A 15029-nucleotide genomic window follows, 5' to 3' on the forward strand; every position below is an offset into this window, starting at 1 on the left:
AATATAAAACCAAAAAGGGCTGGGGCTTAAAGTAAAAGATGGAATGCTCTGGGTTCAATCCCCAGTATCCCCCCACTCACACTTTTTTATTCACAAATGACATAAGATAGTTTTCATACTTTATTTTTTTTTTATTCCAGGCCCTACCTATTTGTGATTAATGTGAGGAAACTTAGATATTTTTATAGTTTGTGTGTAAAGAAAAACCCTGATTTTTAAGCCTTGGAAAATGAGAGCTACAAACACATACATAGTTTCACACAGATGTGGATTGTTATCATTGTTTGTGGATGAAAATTGTCTCTTCCTTTTTCTCTTGGGAACCCCTTCTCTCTCTACTGCATGACAGGCACTGTCACACTTTAGATGCAACACACAAATCATTGATCCATGTAGAGATGAGCTAAGGGTAACCTTCCCACTTCACCATATTTTGGGTAGGCTTTTGAAGAAAGTATGTTAAATTTTGACTTTTGTGGAATCATATCCAGGAAACTGGTATTTTATTCCTAATGTGCTACACAACTCTGAACTTTTATAGTATTATGATTTACCTAAATTTTCATAGTATTTATATTTTATAGTATTATAACTTATTATAGTATTACAGGTATTGATATCATAGATGAGTGATTTTTCTAGAGAAAAACTCATGAGCAAAAGAGTGGAAATGTCTAGATTAAATTAATTTTCAGGATTTAAAATGTTTCACATCCTCTTTTTATTTTTCAGAATCACAAAGATACATCTGTTAAAAATTCTATCTAATGCAATTTTATTTTTTTAGCACTGGGAATTGAACCCAGAAACATCTACCTCCAAGCTACATCCCAAGCAAAGTCCTAGTGATGTAAAAGGATAGTAAAATAAATTTAAATTTGTCATAAAATAGATTCAAAATGGTGACTGCCAGATGCTGCACATCTAAGTAGCTGGAATAAATAAAATTCAACTACTGAGAAAGCTGCATCTTGATAAACAAAATAAACAAATCTCATGAACCAAAAGAGAAACAAGAACCACAGCAAAAGGAATCCAGTACTCTGAACTATGAGATATACTGCAAAAAGCCTGAGCACATGACTGACCTGGTGTGGCCACTGGCCTAGTTACTGGTGCCATGTCAGGCTGCTGGCTCAAACCACCAGTGCAAGCTCCAGCACTACTGACTTTGGCACTGTAGCCACAAGAAAATCCCCCAAAATAATCCAAACAAATAAAGTGCAGAAAGTGGTGGCTGATTTTCGACATTTTAAGTTACCTGCACCATGCTTCAGGGATGCAGAAAAATATTCAAAAGCCCATGTGCCCACCAGAGGTGGCACCTGCAGTAGTACCCAGCAGCAGGAAAGCCAGGTAACTGCTTGCTAATATTACTCAGTACTTGGCAGAGCCAGAAGACCACTCAGAGAAGCCACTGGACCCCGGCGGGATATGACTATGTGGTCCATCCTTGTGGTAGTCCAGTTAGAACCTCAAAACACTGGAAAGGTTCTCAAGGCACGGTACCTGCACAGTGTCATGGGAGTCACCCCAGACTACACTGGATGCCCTCTGCTGACGTGATGCCCTGAAACCTAAAAACAAAGCAGTCAGCGGTACAAGAAGGGCACAAACACTCATAGGGTGGGTTCAAAAGCTGACAAAAAGTTATGGAATTAATAAAAAACATTGAAATATACTACATAATTTACCACAGTGAACAGACATACAGGACCTGCCCTTATATACTTTAATTATCAGGACTTCTGGGATTTTTTAATTTTTATTTATTTGTTTGTTTTGTTTGTCTCTCACACTGTCACTAGATCTTTTGATATTTTTTTTTGTCCTTTTTTGTTTTTCTCTTTCTAATTCATATTTTGGATTTTGTCTGTGATTTATAATTGTTAGTTTTGTAACTTGTTTTGTTACTTCATTCATGTTTATTTGCTTCTTTTCCCCCATTCCTTTTAAAACTTCCTTATTCTAACCTTTCTAATCTATTATCTCAAATTTTTTTCTGTTTTCCTTACTCTATCTCCTTGTTTTATATTCAAGCTATTTCATATATCCATACTTAAATACTCTACTATCTAATATGTTATGGTTAGATAACAGAGTCCTACTATCTAACCTGTTACTCTTGACAAAACTGCTACAGTGGTGGAAGAGTTCCAGGGACCCTATTTAGTTCCTGAAACTGTTAAAGTTACAGTGAGGGGGAGAGAGAGAGAGAGAGAGAGAGAGAGAGAGAGAGAGAGAGAGAGAGAGAGAGAGAGAGAGAGAGAGCGCGATGTGGTTCTTATTCTGAACTAGGTATAGAAAATTCTAGTCCAAAATCTGCAAGCTTAAGCCACATTATTATTACAAATATGGAAAGATAGAATAAAGATTAACAAAGCCTATGCCAGAGATAGTATAGGGGAGTAACTTTAAGTCACCAAAGTTTAATGGATACAGAGTATTTTATACCAATAATCTAACCAGACTAGATCTGTTCTTATTCTGGGGCAGGACTTTTGATGTGGAGTTTCCTACCTGTAGACCTACCCTGTCTCCAGAATAGACCCCACATGTATTGTAACACTCCAAAACATGTTAGTTGATATTGGATCTTTGTATCTTTTGGAGGCTCATGGCATTTCCCCACATCCTTGAAGAAGTTTGCTTTTCTTAGATAAGTAAAAAAATAAATAAACCTAGGTTTTTGGCTTCTTCTGTTCTCTTGATAATCACCCTGGGTGCCTGAAAATCACCATCCTTTTTCTTGAAGCTTCTAGTTTCCTAATACTGACGTGTTTTTTTTTAACCTATTTTTCAATACTGGCACATTAATACATTTTGACACCTCTTCCCAATACTGGTACATAACCTTCTCTCATTCCCAACAATATACTACCTTATCCTAAAATCCTTACTCAATATAATCACATCTTCTACTTTACCAGACTCCTCCCCACTTACCTGTACCTCTTACCTCCCCTATTACCAGTTCCTCCCCTCTTACCTGTACCAGTATTGAAAAAGTGTTTCGAAATGTATTCATGTGCTTGTATTAGGAAAGGGCTACAAAGTTCCAGGTGTCAAGGGTAATTAGCAAGAAAATAGAGGAAGCCTAGTGACTTTTACATTTTAAAGATAAATCAACTTCCCCAAGGATGTGGGGAGATGTCATAAGCCTTCAAGAGATCCCAGACTCCAATAATCAATTAACACATTTTGGGGTGAAACAAAACTTGGGGTGTGTACCAGAGACAGAGCAGGTCTACAAGAAGAAAACCCACAGCAAAACACCAGCCCAGAGGAAGGGGCAGATCTAGTCAGGTAAGAAGTCTTTCTATACAAGGTTCTTTATCCAAAAGACTTCAGTGACACTTCATTGCATTTATTCCTTTAATGCAGTGCTTAATCTTTTACTAATTTCCAACTTTGTAATAATAAAAAAAAATTCTTAAGCTTATAGGAGTTCAGGCTATTTTTTTCTACACATACCCTAGAGCAAGAACTCACGACTATATCTTTCATCATAATTGTTTGGCACCCAACATAGGGCTCTCTATCTTTGGAGTCAATGCAGTTTCATCTGATTGGGATTCTAGGTCCACTGCACTCCAAAAGTATGTGTCTTTCTAGAGCAATAAGGAGTTCCCCCAGAATGACCATGATCATCTGGCATCTGGGAGGCAGGTTTCTGGAAACCCCAGCCAAGGAACTAGCCCATGATCCAATACCCTCCAGGAAGCAACACCTTTATATAGTGCAGGGCAGAAAAGAAGGGACTTTGAATCTCCTCCCAGCTTACTAAAGAGGCTCAGTCACTGCCATTATCCAATGTGGGATCTGTACCCTTCAGGCCTAAGGTCCTTGTGGCCTATTGACCACATAGGGGAGCAGACCAGTACTTGGTCCTTATAGAGGCTTCAAGGAAGCTCACTATTGTCTGCCCCCATCAAAAATGGGACACTTAAAAAATCTCTGTAAAAAGTTAAATCTAAAAAATACCCATAACCCACCTCCATAAAATCCTCAAACAGAGGAGACATCAGCCATCATCCCTTGCTAAACAGCAGCCACAGGACAGAGCAATAAGCCAGGCATGCCTACTAGACACATCCAGCTCCCAACTGCACACGGGGTGGCCCATGTGCACCCTGTTGGTCTGTAAGCTCTGACAGTTTGCATGTCCCAGCAGCCCCAAACTCACAGAGGCCTAATTTCTGGAGTATAAATTTTGCATTTAGAACCCTAAAGGGCTAAATGTCTAAACTCTGCTTTGGACCATCCCAGGTGTAGCTTCAGTGTCTTGGAATCCTCAGAATTCTATCATTACCAGATTAGCCTAAATGCTGCTCTGAGATCCAGACTGCCCTCCAACAGGTTGTGATCCTCAAGGTCCTATTGCCACCAGATTAGCCTCCAATCAGTTCTGCCCATAAACAAAAAAAAAATCTGTTTTTGGATATTTCTGAATTATGAGCAGTTTTAGGCTTTAATCCCCACCTAGCTAATACAACTATCTGAGGCAGTATATTGGAAAAAGAAACCACCCATTCTATCTTTGCTACAGTCTGGGTCACTGAAAAAATTATTCTGAAAAATAGAGAATATTAGCTGGTAACAATAAGGAATTCTGAGCTTTACCTCATCCAAGGAAGAGAAAATATGGTGGAATTAGAAACAAAGATGGGGTCTGAGGTGGCTCATACTAACACTCTTAACAGGCTCACCTCATAAGCTGTGAGAAGCTGCCATTACAAAGCCAACATACAAGTTGCTTGGCTGGACTCACCCCTGGCTGAGCTTTAGCTTTAGGAGAGGCAGAGGACCTGATTAAGATAAAGAGAAGCCACCATATACCTCTCTCTTTCTTAGGTAGGATTGCAGTGAAAGGCTCCATTTAGAAGAAAAATTACAAGCCCCTAACAGCCAGCTAATAGTTAAAACAGCCAGCTAATAGTTAAAAAGACAAGTATATTTTACTGCAGCTTGCAGCTTAAGAAGCATAGCTTAAGAATGAGAAATATGCAAAAAGCCCACCCTGTTCCAGGAACGTACCTAGCATCTTATCTATACTGACTGGGTCAGCGTGCCCTGTGCCGGGAACCTGCTGACTACACCTGGTATCTTATCTAACACTTGACTACAGAATGTACTTTTTCAAATGATTCTGTAATATTTTGTAAATGCATGTAACTTGGCCCAAACCCCCCCTAACTGGTGGTCTTTTCCCTATAAATACCCTCAATTTCAGATAAATACCCTCAATTTCAGTTGCTCGGGGCCGAACTCCTATACGAGTTGGCCCCAGTGCACTGGCTCCTTAATAAATCTTTACCTTTTTGCTCATTGCATCAAGGAATATAAAGTCTCTCGTGGTACTTGACGTCGCTTATCCTGAGGTTGATTGAGGGTCTCCCCTCAGTGGGGGTCTTTCATTTGGTGCGTTGGCCGGGAAACAGCGACCACCCAAGTTCCACAAGACACCCCCTTGGAGGTAAGGTTTTTACCTGTCTGTCTCTGTTTGTCTTGTATGTCTCCTGTTGCCAGCTCTGTTAATTTCTGTAATATTTGGTTTTTACTTTCAGTTTCTGGTAAGCAGCTGCTTTCTGGTATTTGCAGTCGTCTATGCCAGTGGTGCCCGCTGGTGCAGAACTCCTTGTCCGATTGATTGTGGGTTTGAGTTCCATATGCAAGGAGGGTGACGACAGACGTGTCTGTAATAACTGACTGCTACCCTGGGAGACGTCCCTGGAAGTCTGGGGGACCTCTGAGGACGCTTGGAAAGTCCCATCTATGTGCTGCGTGATTGTGGGTTCGAGTCCCACACGCTAGGTTTTTGAACAGCTGTTTGCCAGGGGTGGTCAATTGTGTTTGGTCCTAGGAGTCTCTCGGAGAGAGGAGGGGCTCCACTTTGTGTGCTGTCTTTCTTTGGCTGGTTATTCAAAGTTTCTTGGTAAGAGGTGAAGTTTCATTCAGAGTTTGTTTAAGGGCCAGGTGTGTCTCTGTCTAGTTTGTTAGAGTGTTGTTCTTTGTGTGTCTTATCAGGATGCGTGTACCAGCTGGATTGTAAGTAGTTTGCTAGGTATTAGTTGTAACTTAAATTTAGTAGAATAGATTACAGTTTATTTTAGGGAAACAGCCGAGCCTGGGTGGGGTTGAGCAATGACATCTGTTAAAATTAAATAACAGTCCGCCAGGGGAGTGCAAATAAGGGGTGGTCGCCCAGCACTCCGAACTAGCCTACCTCTGCTATAGAGGACTGGTTTACCTGAGACCTCGTGGGAGGCAAACGGCATCGCAGATAACAACCTGATGAAGTCCCCTCCTAAATCAGCACACATCTGACCTAAAACACTAGAAACTCCACCCTGGACTCCAGTTAAGGTATATGGACTTCTTGCCAGCTGCTTGGGTGGTTTTCCGTCTAACTGTGACCCTTAAGGACCGGGGGAAGTGGCCGGCAAGAAAAGGGAAACCTCGCTACCAGCTGCTCGGGTGGCCCTCCAACCACCTGTATCCCGTAAGGATTTGGGAAACTTCCAACTGTAAGGAGCCTGGGTGGGGGCTTGTACCACCCCCCCTTCATTCCAGGCCAACTGGAGTCCACCACCATCTCCCTAGACTCATAACTCCCCCATCCAGCTCAGCTGAAAATAATAAAGGATGTTAGTTACAAAGCTTTAGTGTTAAAAAGTTGGTGTGCGTGTCGATTTTTTGGTTTGTTTTCTCTTTTTTGTGTTTAATTTTGGCAATGAGGCAAGGAACCCTGGCTATCCTTGGGGGAAGGTAAATATGATGTTCTGTGTTCTGTTTGAGATGGCATGTTTTTTGGTATAATAAAAGTTTTATGATACTGTTTTGTCTTCTATGGTGCTTTTAGTGTTTTGCTTAAAGTGATAGTGTTGGAGTAGTTGCCCCATGATAATAGAATGTGATGTTTGTTATTAGTTGTATGGTGCTTGTGATATGCTGTTGAAGAAAAAAAAATGAGGTGTGGGTCGGAGAAAGCTTCTGGCCACTGTTCTGCATCAGATTGCATAGAAAAATATTTGTTAGTACTGTGCATTTATTTTGTGTGTTTAATTTGCCCTTTACTCAGACCTTGGATGGTGAGCTGGAGGGAGGCTGAGCAAATTGCCCTGGGGGCGGCCGCTGGAAGATTTCTTCCATCCCCAGAGAGAAGTTGTCAGCATTCCACTCCTCACTCATTCAACAAGAAAGGGGGGAGGAAACTACATCTAGCAGGCCTGTGCCATAAAATTAGGTAATTAAGTTATCTTGTCTCTCTTATCAGGTTGAAGCTTTTTGAAAAGGGATCTCCCCCTTCCCCTAAGAGAAAATGTTTAAAATCACAGTGGATAAACAGCACAGATTTAAACCTGATATAAAATCTAAAACCAAATATTAAGGATCCTAGTCATATGTAAATATAAAAAGGACTGGTCTGTGAGAATATAAAATAAATGAAAATAGAAAATATGTGCTATTGGAATTGCAATCCCCTTGTTTTTATTATATTTTATATTAAAATACTGGTACCAGTAATAGGGATATTTAAATGTTTTATTGTGAATGGCTTATTATTGTTTTTTAAATGTATTTTAAATGATTTTAGCTTAAAAAGGTTTTTTAAGATATAAAAGAGAGCTTTGAAAATTATACAAGTAGTTTATTTTGTTTTTTAGGTTATTTGCTTGCATGTTTTTATATATGTATAAGGTTTATAGACTCAATTTACTAAAACATGAGATGGAACTTTTGTAACAATGTAGGTTTTTATTCTTAGTCCCCCTTCCCATCCTGTTTGGCAAATAGTTTTTCTTTTCTCAATTATTATGGCAAATCATTTTTGCTTCTTGTTTTAGATTACTTATAAAAATGTTGTATTTGGTTAACAAGATCAGTGAAGTTTGAAATAGCTTATCCTCGGCTGTTCTTAAACTTCAGAGACCATCCACATTTTTTAATAATTGCAGAGTTAGCATAATTTAATAGGCACTTGGGCCTGGCAGCTGAACATTCCCGGAGCAGCTTCAGCAGCCTGGGATCCTCAGGGTCGTAGTGCCACCAGATTAGCATCCAATTAGTTCTGCCCAATACAATAGAGCCGAGGGCCATAAAAATTCTTGACCCTTACACTTAGTACGTGCAATGTCCGAAGACAAGAAGGCACCACCTGGCTAAGGAATAAGTATGTCAGAACAAAAAAACAGATATAATAAGTGTGCAGGTATAAAGTTTTGATGGTTATAAAAAAAAGGCTTGTGAAAATAAAAAAAAAAAAACATTTTATATGAAGTAAGTTTTATCCTAAGATTGTTCCAAATGAAAAAGAAAAAAGCAGGATAAAAAAAAAAGATTAAAAGCAAGTTGCAGGATGTTTATTTGCATTATTATAAAAAGAGTAGGTTTCTAGTAAGCCTACCACTTGTGTATTCCCAAAGAGAACATTGGGGAAAAATAATTCTTTAAAATTGGCTTCAAGATTATATATCAGAGAGCAGTTATGGAAATCACTTCACTTTTCTTTCCTTGTCATGTTGCTTTGTGGCCTTGTCTGCTAACTATTTTGTGAGTGTTATCTCCTGCATCAGATGGTGTTACAGACAGAACCTGACAGACATCTATCAAAGCCCTTTGGACTGCCATACAGTCATATTCACCCATCTGACTCCCTCACCACCCACCTGCATGCCTGTACCCTAAAGCCAGGCCCCCAACTTCATCCCTGTTCAGCTCGAAGCAGTTTATGACTGAGTCTGCATCCTTATTCCTTTGCTAAGGGGTACAGGTATGTGGTAAAAATAAGAGAAAATTAATAAAAATTGGGCTCATGATTGTTAGCAACATTTATAAAAATCAAAATGTATTTTCTGTGTTTACCTTTGTCCTGACAGGTGTCAGGAAACTACTAGACAGAGAAAAAAATGTACCAGTATTGGAAAGAGGCATCAAAATGTATTAATGTGGCAGTATTGAAAGTGTAGTCAGAGCCTACGTGCTGTGGATACCAATACAAATAATACAGGGTACATACCCACTTTGGAATTTGGAGCATGTACTGTCCACATGCGTCCTTAAAGAGTTTTGGGCCATTTTTTTTTTATCTGCTAAAACTGTTTATGAAAATTTCAAAATACAGAAATATATAGTTCTACAAGGTATAAAGGCTTTGGACTAAAATTCCTTTGTATAATTGGTAATTAATATTGGATTAATACAGCTTGCTTTTTATAACAATTTATATGATAATTTTTCTAAGTACAGGTGTTTGTGTTTTAACACTTGATGTTAACTAAATTAAGGGTCAGCTTTAACTGACCAAGGTCAATGTTTATAACTCTAGCCTGATGGCTCAGAAACAAAGAAAAAGATTTTATTGTCTGGCCTACATATGAAGGCTTATTCTTGCTACTGGCTCAATCCCCAGCAGCTTTTTGTTCTTAAAGAAAAACTTTGTTAAATGTTTACTAAATGAATAAATCAAACAATAATAAGAAGGTACCTTGGTTCATATGGCTTAAATTATTAAAGGTTTAAGGTTATTACTGAAAGATTAACATACTTTATTTTCTTCAGGCTGAGACAACTACCATCATATTGTCTTCCTGGTAATAAATATTTAAATCATAATGTCATAATGTCATTCTAAAATTTTGTTTTGTTAAGATAATGAGTTAATCCACTGGCTGGTTATTAAAAGAAACAAGTTAATAAAAAAATGAGTAAACAAATTGTATCTATACCAGTAACCATAATGTACTTATATCCAAAAACTAAATGTGTTATATATCTAGAGTCATCTAAATGTGCTAAAAGGATTTTAGAAATCAAAAGTTAAAGGTTAAAGGTATATGAGTTTTATATTTGTATGTAAACTAACCAATAAGATTTTTGTCTTTTGATTCAGAGATTTAGCCTTAAGACCTGGGTTAAAAATCTGTTTATCCTGATTAAGTAAGTGTTTTATTATTGATAGTAACATATTTATTTTCATTGTTAATGTTGTCATTTAAAAGATAGAGCTATCTAATTTTTATCAATACTGTTAGCTCACATAGACTTATAGTTACCAGTGTAGCCCAATATAAAATTAGGTCAATGGACTACTAGAGTGAGGCAAGTGTAAATTTAAAATTTGGCTATTATGTTTGATATAACAAAAATGAGATGCATATCCTACTGTGTCTCTGGGATGAAGGCTCCCATTAATCAACTTTTAAGTTTGACCTTTGGAGTGTCTCAACAACAGAGATAGGGTAAACAAAGTTAAGCATCAGAATGGACAGATGCAGACACAGAGACAAGCCCATTTAACAGCCCTGCATTGGGTAATAAGTCTTTGCCCCCTCAGAGATAGTAAAGGCTTCTTATACAGAGAGGGAAGGAGCTAAAGGCCTTATACCTGCCAGCATGGCAAAAGTGCCTGGGTGTTGTGTCGAAGACTAGCCAAAGAGTCTGTTGGCACCTGGGGGAAAAAGCATGTTGTCTTCACTTCTGAAGGGAAGTTAGGTCGGCTGTGCTCTCAAAGGCTGAAAACTAAGGATGCCCAAAGCTTGGCAAGGACCCTCTGATCAGCCCTCTGACCAGCTGGAGGAAGTCTGGGTAGCTATTGAGGTAACAGGCAAAATATCGAATTTTTTAGATACCATGCTTAGTCCTCTGCTCGCTCTGTCTCTCCTAGAGTTTTATTCAGTAGAGACTTATTTTGTATCTGAGGTTGACAACACTCCAAGGCCAAAGAAATTTATATCTTAAGCTTATAAGATAATTTAGCCTAGATTTATATGCTAGCTGGTCTGATGCTGCTGATTTGCCTCTAACCCTAATATGAAGTGAGTGACCAAGAAAAACAGCCTCATGAGTAAAGAAACTCAGTGATCAGGTTATATTATTCAAGGTTGTTCAAAACATTGCTATTCTAACAAACTCTTTGGGGTACAGGCTACTGTAAAACTTAGATTGGTGATGTTACAGCATATTGTTTGAACCCTTAAGATACAGAGTCTGACTGGGAAATGACAGCCTTGTGCCCAGGTCCTTACAGGTTCTCCAAACGGTCAGAGAGAAAACCCACTACCTGGTGTGCAGCAGATCAACCCAACACCCCAGTTGCACAGCCAGGTGACCTGGTCTGAGTAGCACCCTGGCTGCAGTGAAGGTAAAAGAAAAACACCACTGAATTCACTGCTCTTGAGTCAAGCAATAACTGGAGCAGATAACGAGGACATTTGGACCATAGACAGAAATGTTGATGGGATTGGACTTTGAAAGCACTTTTCCCATATGCGAGAAGCACAGACCAAAGGAGTGGAACTTAGACAACATCTTACCAACTCATTGACCTGCACCGCATTAGGAAGTCCTGTGATGACAACAATGACCGCTTATCTACAACTTCTCCTATTAGGAAAAATGCTGTTTTTATGCTAACCATTCTGGGGTAGTTCAGAAATCTATGGCAAGATTTAGAAAGTGGCTAGAAAATAGATGGTGGGAATGAAACCTACAAGAAGGATGGTTTAAAGGGTAGTTCAATAAGGTCTCCTTGGATGATTACATTAGTATCTGCTCTTATGGGACCACTTTTATTATTACTGCTTTTGCTCACCATAGGACCTTATATAATAGATTAATTGCTTTGTTAAGGAATGAGTTAATGCCGTTCAGATTTTAATGTTATACCAACAGTACCAAAAAGTTAAGCCTGAAGACCTTAAATATATAGAATCAGAAACTTAGTTCTATGATTAGAACTATTTCCTAAAAGGAGTGGGGAATGAAAGGCTCCATTTAGAAGAAAAATTACAAGCCCCTAACAGCCAGCTAATAGTTAAAACAGCCAGCTAATAGTTAAAAAGACAAGTATATTTTACTGCAGCTTGCAGCTTAAGAAGCATAGTTTAAGAATGAGAAATATGCAATAAGCCCACCCTGTTCCAGGAACATACCTAGCATCTTATCTATACTGACTGGGTCAGCGTGCCCTGTGCTGGGAACCTGCTGACTACACCTGGTATCTTATCTAACACTTGACTACAGAATGTACTTTTTCAAATGATTCTGTAATATTTTGTAAACGCATGTAACTTGGCCCAAACCCCCCCTAACTGGTGGTCTTTTCCCTATAAATACCCTCAATTTCAGTTGTTCAGGGCCGAACTCCTATATGAGTTGGCCCCAGTGCACTGGCTCCTTAATAAATCTTTACCTTTTGCTCATTGCATCAAGGAATATAAAGTCTCTCGTGGTACTTGACGTCACTTATCCTGAGGTTGATTGAGGGTCTCCCCTCGGCGGGGGTCTTTCAGCAGCAATATTCTAAATGCAAAGGTAATTGGTTTTAGACTAGGATGCAGTTGGGAGGGGGTGGCCTTACCTAGACAGACAAGTAAAACCCCATCCTTTCTCTATCAGAAGGAATCTCAGCAATCCAAAGTAGAAGTCATATCTCCACTAATCCTGGCCACAGTATGGGGTTTAGAAAAGGCATGGAACCTCGTCTGGCTAGAGAGAGGCCATGCAGCAGGCAGGAAAGGGTAAAGGTGGGGCAGGGGGGCAAGAGTGCCAAATCCTCAAGCCAAGTAGAGATCTTCCCGGTGGGCAGCAAATACCTCTCTCTTTCTTTCTTTGAAGGGATCTCAGAAATATCCTAAATGAGCTCTTTTTCTTTTGCACTCAAGCTGGCCACAACATGATCGTGCAGTTAGAGTTGTTCTACAGGGGGGAGGACATGTACAATGAGATTTTCCTTTTACTATCTCTAGAGCTACCAATACTTACTCAAAGGTTGCAAGCCTGAGGCAATTAGGCAGCAGTGGAGGCAAAACCCAAAGACCACATTGCTTGAGCAAAGCAGCTGAGAAGGCTAAAAGGAATGTTTCCCCTAACAGCAGTGTAGGGAGAGGAAGCTTAAAATGCAAACAGTCAATAAGCTGTTCTTACTGGCTGAGCTTAAAGAAATTGATAGTTTGGCTGCCTACCCTGCACCACGTGATCTCAAAATGGGGACAAGAGGCAGAACCCTGTGAGACATATGTGAGATCACAAGACTACAGATAATGCAAGAGAATCAGCATTTGTATGCTTAGTTCCACCCCCAAATTAATGGCTTAAAAGCAGAACAACTTCCAGCATACAATGTGAGTAACTCAGTGGCCAATCCAGACTACTGAGGACTCTCAAGGAGGGTGGTTTGATGGTCCCTTCCCCTGACTCCCTGACCTCTCCCTGAACAATTGAACCGCAAAGTTACTGAAGTATTGAGTTCCTTAAGATTTTTCTGATTAAAAGTAGATTTTCCTACCTTGCTTATTGTTTGCCTTTTTTGTAATCTTTACATCTGTTGCCTAAACCTGGGATTTTTAAAATATTTTTTCCTGGGATGTTTGGACAAATGTTTTTTTTTTTTTTTACTGGATGTTTGGACCATTTATTTTATTTGAACTCTTGACCCCATGCCAAGCTCGCTGGGCAGTGCTCAACCAGTGGCCGATGCCACCACAAGCACTGCCCCACCAAGTGGAGTCCAGAGTCTGACATAGGCGAGTTACAGGCACCTGATCAAACTTGGGCCATCCAGTACAGGAAATGGATGCTTCATGATACAGAATAAGACTTCTCTGCCTGAGGCTCAGGCCAAAAATATTATTAATCTAATACATAATTCCCTACATGTGAGACCTATGGCATTAAGTAGTTCCTAAGGTCCTTGTTTTATTCTCCTAACCTGCCACAGCTGATTAGTAAAGTCAGTGCCTCCTGTTCTACTTGTGTTGCTATGCCTCCCCAAGGAGCCCTTTGCCCCTCCTTTCCTACTCACCAAATGAAAGCACACTTGCAAGGTCAAGACTGAAAAATCAACTTTACCCATGTGCTGCCTCACAAAAAATTAAATATCTTCTTACCATGTCAATACCCTAACAGGTTGGGTTGAGGCTTTTCCCTCAAAGGGCAAGACAGCCAGCATGGTGGCCAATATAATATTCTCAGACATCATCTCTCAGTTTGGACTCCCTAATTACTTACAGTCTGATAAAGATAGAAGCTTTTTTTTTTTCTAAGGTTACCGAACAGGTGGCACAGGCTCTTGGAATTTCTTGGAAGCTCCACATCGCATATTAAACACAGTCATCAGGAAAGGTAGAAAAAAATGAATGGGTTTATTTTTTGTGGGTCTGGGAATGGAACCCAGAGGCATTTGAACTCTGAGCTACAACCCTTACCATTTTTTATATATTCTGTAATAGGGTCTCACTGAGTTGTGGAGGGCCTCACAAATTAGTTGAGGCTACAGTGAACCATGATCCTCCAGTCCCAGCCTCCCAAATGCTGGGATTGCAAGCATTCATCACTATGCTCTGCTTATGAATGGGATTCTTAAAATTCATTTAACAAATGCCTTGCATGGTGGTGTATGCTTATAATTCCTGTGCTTGGGAGGACAAGACAGGAGGGATCACACAAGTTTGAAGCCAGCCTCACTTCTCTGGCTTAGGAGATGTTGTTTCCCAATAAACACTATAAAAATGGGTCTGGGAGTGTATCCCAGAGGAAGAAAGGTTTCCATGAACCCAAGTACCACAAAAAAAAAACTAACAAAACTCTGGCGCTGCAAGTATCATGGCCCAAACTACTGCCACTTGCTCTGGACCACATGAGCACCACCCCTAGAAGCTTCACCTTCTTGAGCACCTTTGAATTGCTGTATGGTAATACTTTTTTACTTAACTACACTCTCCCTTCAGACCCCCCTCATTTGACTTTCTATCTCCCGTACTTGTCTTTTCTCAGGCACCTTCTCAGAGAACATGCTGACTGATATCTTTCTAATTTGGAACTAAAGAAGCAGCTCCACACCTGGCAGTCAAGGCTCTTAGGCCAGAGGATCAAGTCTTCCTCAAATCACTTCAATAAAAACATCTCCAACCATAGTGGACTGGGCATTTTACATTGATCCTCATTATATCTACTGCAGTCAAACTGCTGGGGTAACCCAACTGGCATCATCTTACTTGTCTACAAAGGGCTCCATTACAACAACCTCC

This window comes from Muscardinus avellanarius (assembly GCF_963383645.1).
Source record: "Muscardinus avellanarius genome assembly, chromosome: Y".
NCBI lineage: Eukaryota > Metazoa > Chordata > Mammalia > Rodentia > Gliridae > Muscardinus > Muscardinus avellanarius.